Below are 8,247 nucleotides of genomic sequence, written 5' to 3' on the forward strand. Positions count from 1 at the left end.
GACTGCCCCCCACCCCCCAGTTATGGACTGACTTGGGACACCCCTTTCACCTCCCTCCTCCCCAACGCTATCCCCCTTCCTCTACTTCTCTGACCTCCTTTCTATTTCCATGATATCCTACCTGCCCCTTTTATTTAAAAAAAAAAAAAAAACTTATTTCTCCCTCGCTTCTGCATATGTGAGAAAACATCTGACACTAGGTTTCTGAGTCTGGATTATTTCATTTATTATAATAGTCTGCAGGTCCCTCCGTTTACCAGCAAATGACGTAACTTCATTCTTCTTCAGGGCTGAGTAATATTCCATTGTGTATGTATACCACATTTTCTTTATCCATTTGGCTATTGATAGGCGCTGGGGCTGGTTCCGTAGCTTGATTATTGTGAATTGAGCTGCTGTGAACATTGATGTGGGTGGATCACCAGAGTTCACTGATTTTAGAACTTTTGGGTAAATACCGAGAAGTGCTGTGGATGGGTGGTATGGTGTTTCCCTCCCTGGTCTTTATAGGCGTCTCCATATGGCTGTCCAGAGGGCTGTAATTAAATAGGACTGCTGTGACTGTGACTGGTCACTTGTAACCCTTGATGGCCACTGACCATACTCAGCCAGAGCCCCGCGTGGATTCTCATCGACAGCCGCCATTTGGGGACTTGGGATTTTTGGGGGTGACCATCGTTTATAGACTCAGAAGTTGAAGCTTCTGACCTCTCCCCCAAATCCTCACCCCGGGTGCTGGTGTGTGTTGGGGGGCTCTGGGAGGGCTGAGCTCCCAGGTGCAGCCCGTGAAGGGGACCAGCGTCCTTCTCAGAGAGACCCGAGAGCCTCCTGCCCGTCCACCATGGAGGACCTAGGAGAAGGCGTCTCTGGGAGCAGGAAGCAGCCTCAGCTGACCCCGGTCAGCCCCACCTGGACCTCGGGCTTCAGCCCAGAGCTGAGAGCTGTCGGGGTCTGGGGTCTAGAAGCCACCCAGGCTGAGGGGTTTTGTTACAGCAGCTCAGGGGGACTAATACAGATACTATTCAGGAAATAACGACAAGGAGAAAAGCACAGCAGAGATCAGCCACCGTTACCCGAATAAAGAAAAGTAACCAAGGATTCTAACTGTCTGCATCGGGGTCAGTTTGTTAAGCGGCAGTAGCTGACTGCTACAAGCTAATTTGGAAGCGTCAGTCAACGATGTTCCACGGAGGCAAAGACTGGGCTGTGGAATCTTCCACTTGAATCCACGTGGGAAGTCACTCCGTCTTACCTGGTCTTTGATGTTACACGTAGAGAAACTCCCGCCGGGAAGTTCAGCCTGTTATCCAACTCAGAAGAGCAGAGAGCAGACGTCATCCGAGCCAGGACGGGAGGGAGCTCAGCTCTGCAGCCCGAAAACCACGAAGCGAATGGAAAGTGGGATCTGATGGAGCAGTCCCTTGTCCTGTGCCGAGACCCGTGGCCATCAGACTCTCAGGAGCTCATCTTAATGATGGATCATGCGCGTCTCCCTGATGGAATACTACGCACCGCAGAGCATCCCACTGCTGACGACGGGATGTTAGGCGCTCGCCGAGTTTTGATGGATGGTGTTTGCGCAGGCGGCCGGCCCCTCCGATAGACCATCACGACGACGACGACGACGAGCCTCGTAATTTCAGATGTTAAAAAAAAAAAAAAAAAAAAAAGAAAGAAAGAATCTCTTTCCAACTCGCGGGAGCTCCGTCTTGGGTAAGCAATTACCTCTACGTCTCCCCTGAAATCCTGACTCGGCTAATTGACTCCGAGTCTTAATACCCAACGCGAAGATGAATTCCAGGCTAAATTCTGAATTTATGAGATTCCAATTAATGGGTTTTTATTGAAGAGACGTCTCGTCCCTGATGTGATTTTAATGTCATCGTCATCAATTATCTTGCTAGTCCAACAGCCCCATCGTAGCGAGGTTTAATTTATTTCTATTAAGGGAAGCGAAGGCACAACAGACGCGCGCGCGCGCGCACACACACACACACACACACACACACACACACGCCCCAAGCGGAAAAGACACCATCCCCCCAGTTTCGGGGAGCCCACAAGTGTTTTCAAGGAGGAGGGGAATGACGGCAGTGTCTCTCCCGAGTCCCTCCCCGGGGCAAAGCCACCGGAAGGCTCCCTGTCATTGTCCCCTCCCGGAGGAGAGGGAAGGGCTGGTAGGACCTCAGGCTCTCCACCAGCTCCTTCCCTGTAGATCGTCACACCTGCCACCAACGGCTTCCAGTCCCTGCGCTGTGTGTGACCAGCTCGAGGAAAAGACAGGGGAGGTCGTGACCTGGGGCAGAGAACACACCTGTGGGGTCAAGAAGACAGAGCTGGGACACTGTGCAGTGCGGGGTCTGGGACGGCACCTGCTGGACACCTGCGGAAAACGAGGCTTCCCTCAATTACTGCTCTACATCACGGTGGGCCTCGGGGGCTGGGGGCCTCTGGGGTGGGCTGTGCTGTGCGCTGCAGGAGGTGGAGCAGCCTCTCTGGGCCCCACACACCAGGGGCCAGGAGCAGCCCCACCCAGGGTGTGAGAGCCACCTGGACAGACAGGATGGGTAGATGACAGAGAGATAGATGGACAGACAGGATGGATAGATGATAGAAGATAGATAGATGACAGATAGATGATTGACAGGTAAATAGACAGAATTGGTAGATGACAGATAGATAGAGAGATAGACAGATGGATAGATAGGTAGACAGGATGGATAGATGACAGATGATAGATAGATGAATACATAGATGGACAGACATGATTGGTAGATGACAGATGAATGGATAGATAGATAGACAGGTAGATAGATGATTGACAGATGACAGCTGGGTGGACAGATGATAGACACAGACTCTGTCCTGCAGGTCTCCTCTGCACTGTGGGTCTCTGGGTTGGGCTGTGCTGTGCGCTGCAGGAGGTGGAGCAGCCTCTCTGGGCCCCACACACTATGAACCAGTATTGTTGACCTCCTCCTTGTGAGGACATCAGAAGTCACAACACACATTTGTCCATTTGTCCGTCGTCCTGTGGGGACCCAGATCCCACCAGGAGGCGTGGGTCAGAGCTGGGCTGTCCGTCCAATGGAAAGGCGTTCTGGGCAGTCGCTCTGCACCCCTTGGGATGTGCCCAGGAAATGTGCATCAGGAAGGGAGACCGAGCAGGGAGACCTGTCCTGAGTGACGCCCCGGAGGAGACGGGGAGCAGAGTCGATGGATCGCTTGAGTTCGTTTAGCCAACGCTGCAAACGTACACGCTTCAGCGCCGGGAAAACCGAGTCGACGGAGGAAGAGGGTGACAGTTCTCCGCGTTTCAAAGCTGATGCTTGACTTGTGCGTGTGTCTGTGTGTGCGTGTGTTGTACAAGCGCTCAGCGGCGGCATGGAAAATTTTAATATGACACAGAAATGAGTGTCAGAGATTTAATCCTTCAGGTAGAAGCCGAAGGAAGGAAGGAAACACGTGGGATCTTTATTAATAGATTTTTTTTTTTTTTTTACGACTCATCATGAATTTCTGCGCTTGGGGAATTATTCTGACTTTCTCAAAAGAATATGATAAGATCCAATTTGGGGCTGTCACGGATGTGCTGATTGGCGGGGGGGATCTTTGCAAGGGGACGTCGGAGGACGGCCTGCGTGGAGCGGAGGCACCTGTGGGTGAGGATCGTGCACCGGCACCACCTGGAAATGCGTCTCCAGGGCTCACAGGGTCTGCAGACATCCTGTGCACTCCCTCCATCACCCATTATGTCCCGTCAGAGCCCAATGAGTGACACGTCACTGGTGCTGGGAGACAGAGAGACGTGCCTGACAGGTCCCTGACAGCCCTCACACATGGTGCAAAGCGCCGCCCTCCTGCTCCGTCATGTTCCGCTGTGAGAGGCACGTGGCTCCCTTTGGTCGACTCAGGGAACCAAACGGCATGGGAAATCTTTACCCCCAAACAGAGACGCTGTGCTGTGGGTCCCATCGCGTCAGCACTACGGCTGCGGAATCAGAGAGATGGCGGGTGCTGGCTGGGGACCGCTTTGTGTCAATCCCCTGGAATCTTCCACTGCCCAGCTCAGGGGTGAGCTCTGGGGTTTTCCCACAGACAGGAGCATGGCTCTGAAGGAGGTAAGGAGACCCAGCTGGGTTAAAAAAGCAAAACCACCCTAAGGACAGGTGCAGAAATGTGTCCCACGGTCCTGCCCAGCCACCAGGCGGACATCTTGGCACCACGATGGGTTCAGGATGGGCATGTGACTCAGTGCAAGCCCTGAGTTTGTGTGGGAAGGGAGCTGTTCACTGGACTGGGAGGAAGTCCTGGAGGGACTTGAGCAAGCTGACCTCTTAGGGAGGGAGCTTGAGGAAGAAGGTGCCAGTCAGTCTCACCTCCTTTCTCCTGCAGGTGGCCCCGGACTAGAGACCAGAGCTCATGGTTGCTGTTGAGACAGTCCACGCTGCTGCCCCGCCTCCAGGAGCAGGGGGTGGGAGAGGATGAGAGTGGAGGCTGCTTCTGGTTTGTCCTGGCAATCGAGTGAGTTGCCCCATCCGCCTTCTGAACCATCCTGGCCCAGAGCAGTGTGGACCACCTACCTGCTCTGTTCTTTCTGAACTGATGGACGCCCAGAAAAAGCAGGGTATTAGCCTCCTGTGGCTGCTATAACAAATTACCAGAAACATGCTGGCTGAAGCAACAGAAAGGTATTTTCTTATGGTACAGAAGTCTGAGATTGTACATCAGCAGGGTTGGTTCTTGATTTTTCTCTTCTTTTTTTTTTTCTTGTGGTCCTGGGGATTGACCAGGGTCACTCGACCACTGAGCCACATCCCCAGCGGCCCTCCCCCTTTTTTTGGTATTTTATTTAGAGACAGGGTCTCACTGAGTTGCTTAGTGCTTTGCTAAGTTGCTGAGGTTGGCTTTGAACTCACCATCCTCCTGCCTCAGCCTCTCGAGCTGCTGGGATGACAGGTGTGCCACACCGTGTCCCCTGGCTCTTGGCTTTTGAGGGAGAATCTAGTCTATGCCACCCTCTCAGCCTCTGGTTGTTGCCACCAATCATTGATATCCCTTGCTCCCTGGTGTTTTCGTTTTTCAGACTTGAGATACAACAGTCCAGCAACAAGCAAATACCACCTCCTAAAACAAGGGACGGGAAAAGGAGTGGTGTAGATAAATATGAGCCCCGAGCGTTGCTTTCCAAAACAGACATTTGTTTTTGTAAAAACTGTTGGTGTTTGCCTTGGATTGGGTAAGTGAACCGATTACTTGCAATGTTTACTTTTAGTAAAACGCCGTTTCAGGTTAAAGGGGAATGTGGACACTGGTCTTTATGCCCCCATACGGTGCCCCATGGCTGCTGTTTCAAATGACCACAAACTCGGTGGGATAAGAGAAACTCACTCTTTTATAAAATAAATGCTGTAGAAGTCTGGGATCCAGGGGTCCCAGGGCCTGAGCTCCCTCCAGGGCTCCAGGGGCTCCTCCTGCCTGTCCAGCTCCTGGGCTCCAGGTGGCCCTGGGCTGGTGGCCCCTCACTGCAGTCTCTGCCTCCGTCTCCACGGGGTCCTCCTCTGGGTCTGTGTCCCCTCCTCTGTCTCTTGGGAGGACACGGCTATTGCATGAGGACCCCCTGACCCAGGAGGAGCCCATCTCAGGGTCCTTCACTAACGACCTCTGCAGAGACCCTGTTTGCCAATAAAGCACTATTCCTGGCTTCTGGGGGGTTTGGAGAAGGTGGACATCTTTTGGGCAGTGCTGTCCAAACTGGGCCATTGACCTGAATCCGCAGTGCATTTCTGCCAAGTGGACACCGACATTCCTTTCACAGACGAGGGCAGGAACAGTTTGAGGGGTGGAAGGCAAACTGGTAAGGGGTGGACTTGCTCTCTGTTCACAACCTCTGGTAACTTTGGGTCCTGAGGGCAAACATCACCTCCTCTCCCTTCTCCATCCCTGTATGAGTTTTTTCTTTTCTGTAACAAGTTTCCTGACACAGACCACTTGAAAAGCAACCAAAGGTTCATGTGGCTCATAGATTTGTAGGGTCCCAGATTGGGCAGCCCCACGGGTGTGGTTTCTGGTGAGGGTGGTGGGTGGTGGCTTATCAGGAACTCGTGAAGGAACAAAGGATCAAGTGGAGCAGAGAGTCAGCACAGGTGGCGGTCCCCAGTGGCATAAGGACTTCCCACTAGGTTCTTCTTAAGGGTCTTATCATCTGCCAATAGAGCCTCCCTGAGGACCAAGCCTGGGCCTCTGGGACACTCAATATCCAAACCACAGCTGTTCTTGATACAATATGGCTTCCCTGTTCCAAGGACACAGACAAGAGACAGGAATGGGCCTGGGATCAGCTTCGTACCCCCATTTCAGAGAAGAAGTCACAAAGTCTGAGGAACAACGAATGGTAAACCCAAAGCTCCAGATTGGGAATGGATCCAATTGGACTGGATCCAAACCTACCTGCCCCCAAGGGCATCAGGACTTCCAGCAACATGGCGGCCCCCAAGGGCATCAGGACTTCCAGCAACATGGCCGTCTCCAAGACCACCAGGACTTCCAGCAACATGGCAGCCCTAAGAGAACCAGGACTTCCATCAATATGGCGGCCCCCAAGAGCACCAGGACTTCCAGCAACATGGCAGCCCCCAAGGGCACCAGGGACTTCCAGCAACATGGCGGCCCCAAGGGCACCAGGACTTCCAGCAACATGGCCGTTCCCCAAGGGCACCAGGACTTCCAGAAACATGGCCGCCCCCAAGGGCACTGGGCACCAGGACTTCCAGCAACATGCGGCCCCCAAGATCACCAGGACTTCCAGAAACATGGCCGCCCCCAAGGGCACTGGGCACCAGGACTTCCAGCAACATGGCGGCCCTCAAGATCACCAGGACTTCCAGCAACACAGCGGCCCCCAAGATCACCAGGACTTCCAGCAACATGGCCGTCCCCAAGGGCACCAGGACTTCCAGCAACATGGCCGCCCCCAAGGGCACCAGACTTCCAGCAACATGGCGGCCCTCAAAGACATCATCAACTCCAAGATGGCAACAGGGGGTCCTTACTAGGAAACCTGTCACCAGGAGAGGAAGGAAGGGCTTCAAGATTGGGCCAGTGTCCCTGAGGCCGGGGAGGCAGGGGGAACCAGGGGTCTTCCTGCTCTTGACCGCCATCCACTTGGATGTACCCAAGAGCCTGCCCGCGATTCCTGCCTGCCGCGTGGTCACTGCATGGATGATGCTGGGCTTCCGAGGGCAGCCCCGCTGTGGCTTTGCGGAGGATGATGTGAAACAGGTGCTCGGAGACAAATGTGCTTTGAATCATGCCTCTCTCCCCCCAGGAAGGTTCGCGGGTCCTCCCAGTGGAATGCACGCGGGGACCTGTTCAGTGTTTGGCGCCGTCGGTGCAGCCCCCACGTGAGTGGCTGCTCGTCAGCAGGAGGGCTGAGGATCGCGTCAACACTAACCAGGCGACCCCAGAGACAGACGCGGGTCTGGGGGGGCAGGCGGGGCGAGAGCGGCTTTAGGGCAGGCCCCGGGGAGGGACGTGGGAATGCTTCGCCCTCCCCACCTCAAGATGTTCTGGGTCTGCGCATGGTGTCGGGGTGAGCATTCCACCCCCGTCGTCAGACGCTAGAATTTGCTCTGACCTTGTTTCCCCTTCGAGAGGCGAATATTCCAACAGATTTCGTTAATCTATGCAGCATGGATGAGGGTTTTACAGCATCAGGCTCGGAAAGGGACAGAGACGGTAGGTAGGTAGGTCCTTGCGTGGAAAGGACCTCTGGGAGATCCTGAGTTCAGAGTGGCTCACAAGGGGAGAGAAAGGGGAATTGTCTTCCGTGACTCCATGACTCCTCCTTGGATTTGATGCCCACGCCCTAAGCACTGGACTCACACTGGTGGACCGGCACCTAGGATGCCCCAGGACCCGGCTGTCCATCACCTCCTCAATGCTCATGCCAGCTTCCTTGAGGGGCCCAGTTCCGTCCCAGGGCCTTTGCACGTGCCGCCATCTTGCCCACATGACTCTCTGCATGGTTATCCACCACGGGGAACCCCTCTCTGTTTGAAATAGGAGCCCGTCCCCTCCACCCAGTGGCCTTACATCCATTCTTTTTCTTCTCGATGCCCCATGTACTATGAAAAATTTTTTGATGATTATTTCCTGAGATTCCTGACTCCGAGGGTAGAAATCGGGTCTTGGCAGCCAGAGGGACTTCACGGCAGATCCCCCCATGCAGCCCTGGACGGTGGACTG

The sequence above is a fragment of the Marmota flaviventris genome, chromosome X (genome assembly GCF_047511675.1).
Source record: "Marmota flaviventris isolate mMarFla1 chromosome X, mMarFla1.hap1, whole genome shotgun sequence".
In the NCBI taxonomy this organism is placed as follows: domain Eukaryota; kingdom Metazoa; phylum Chordata; class Mammalia; order Rodentia; family Sciuridae; genus Marmota; species Marmota flaviventris.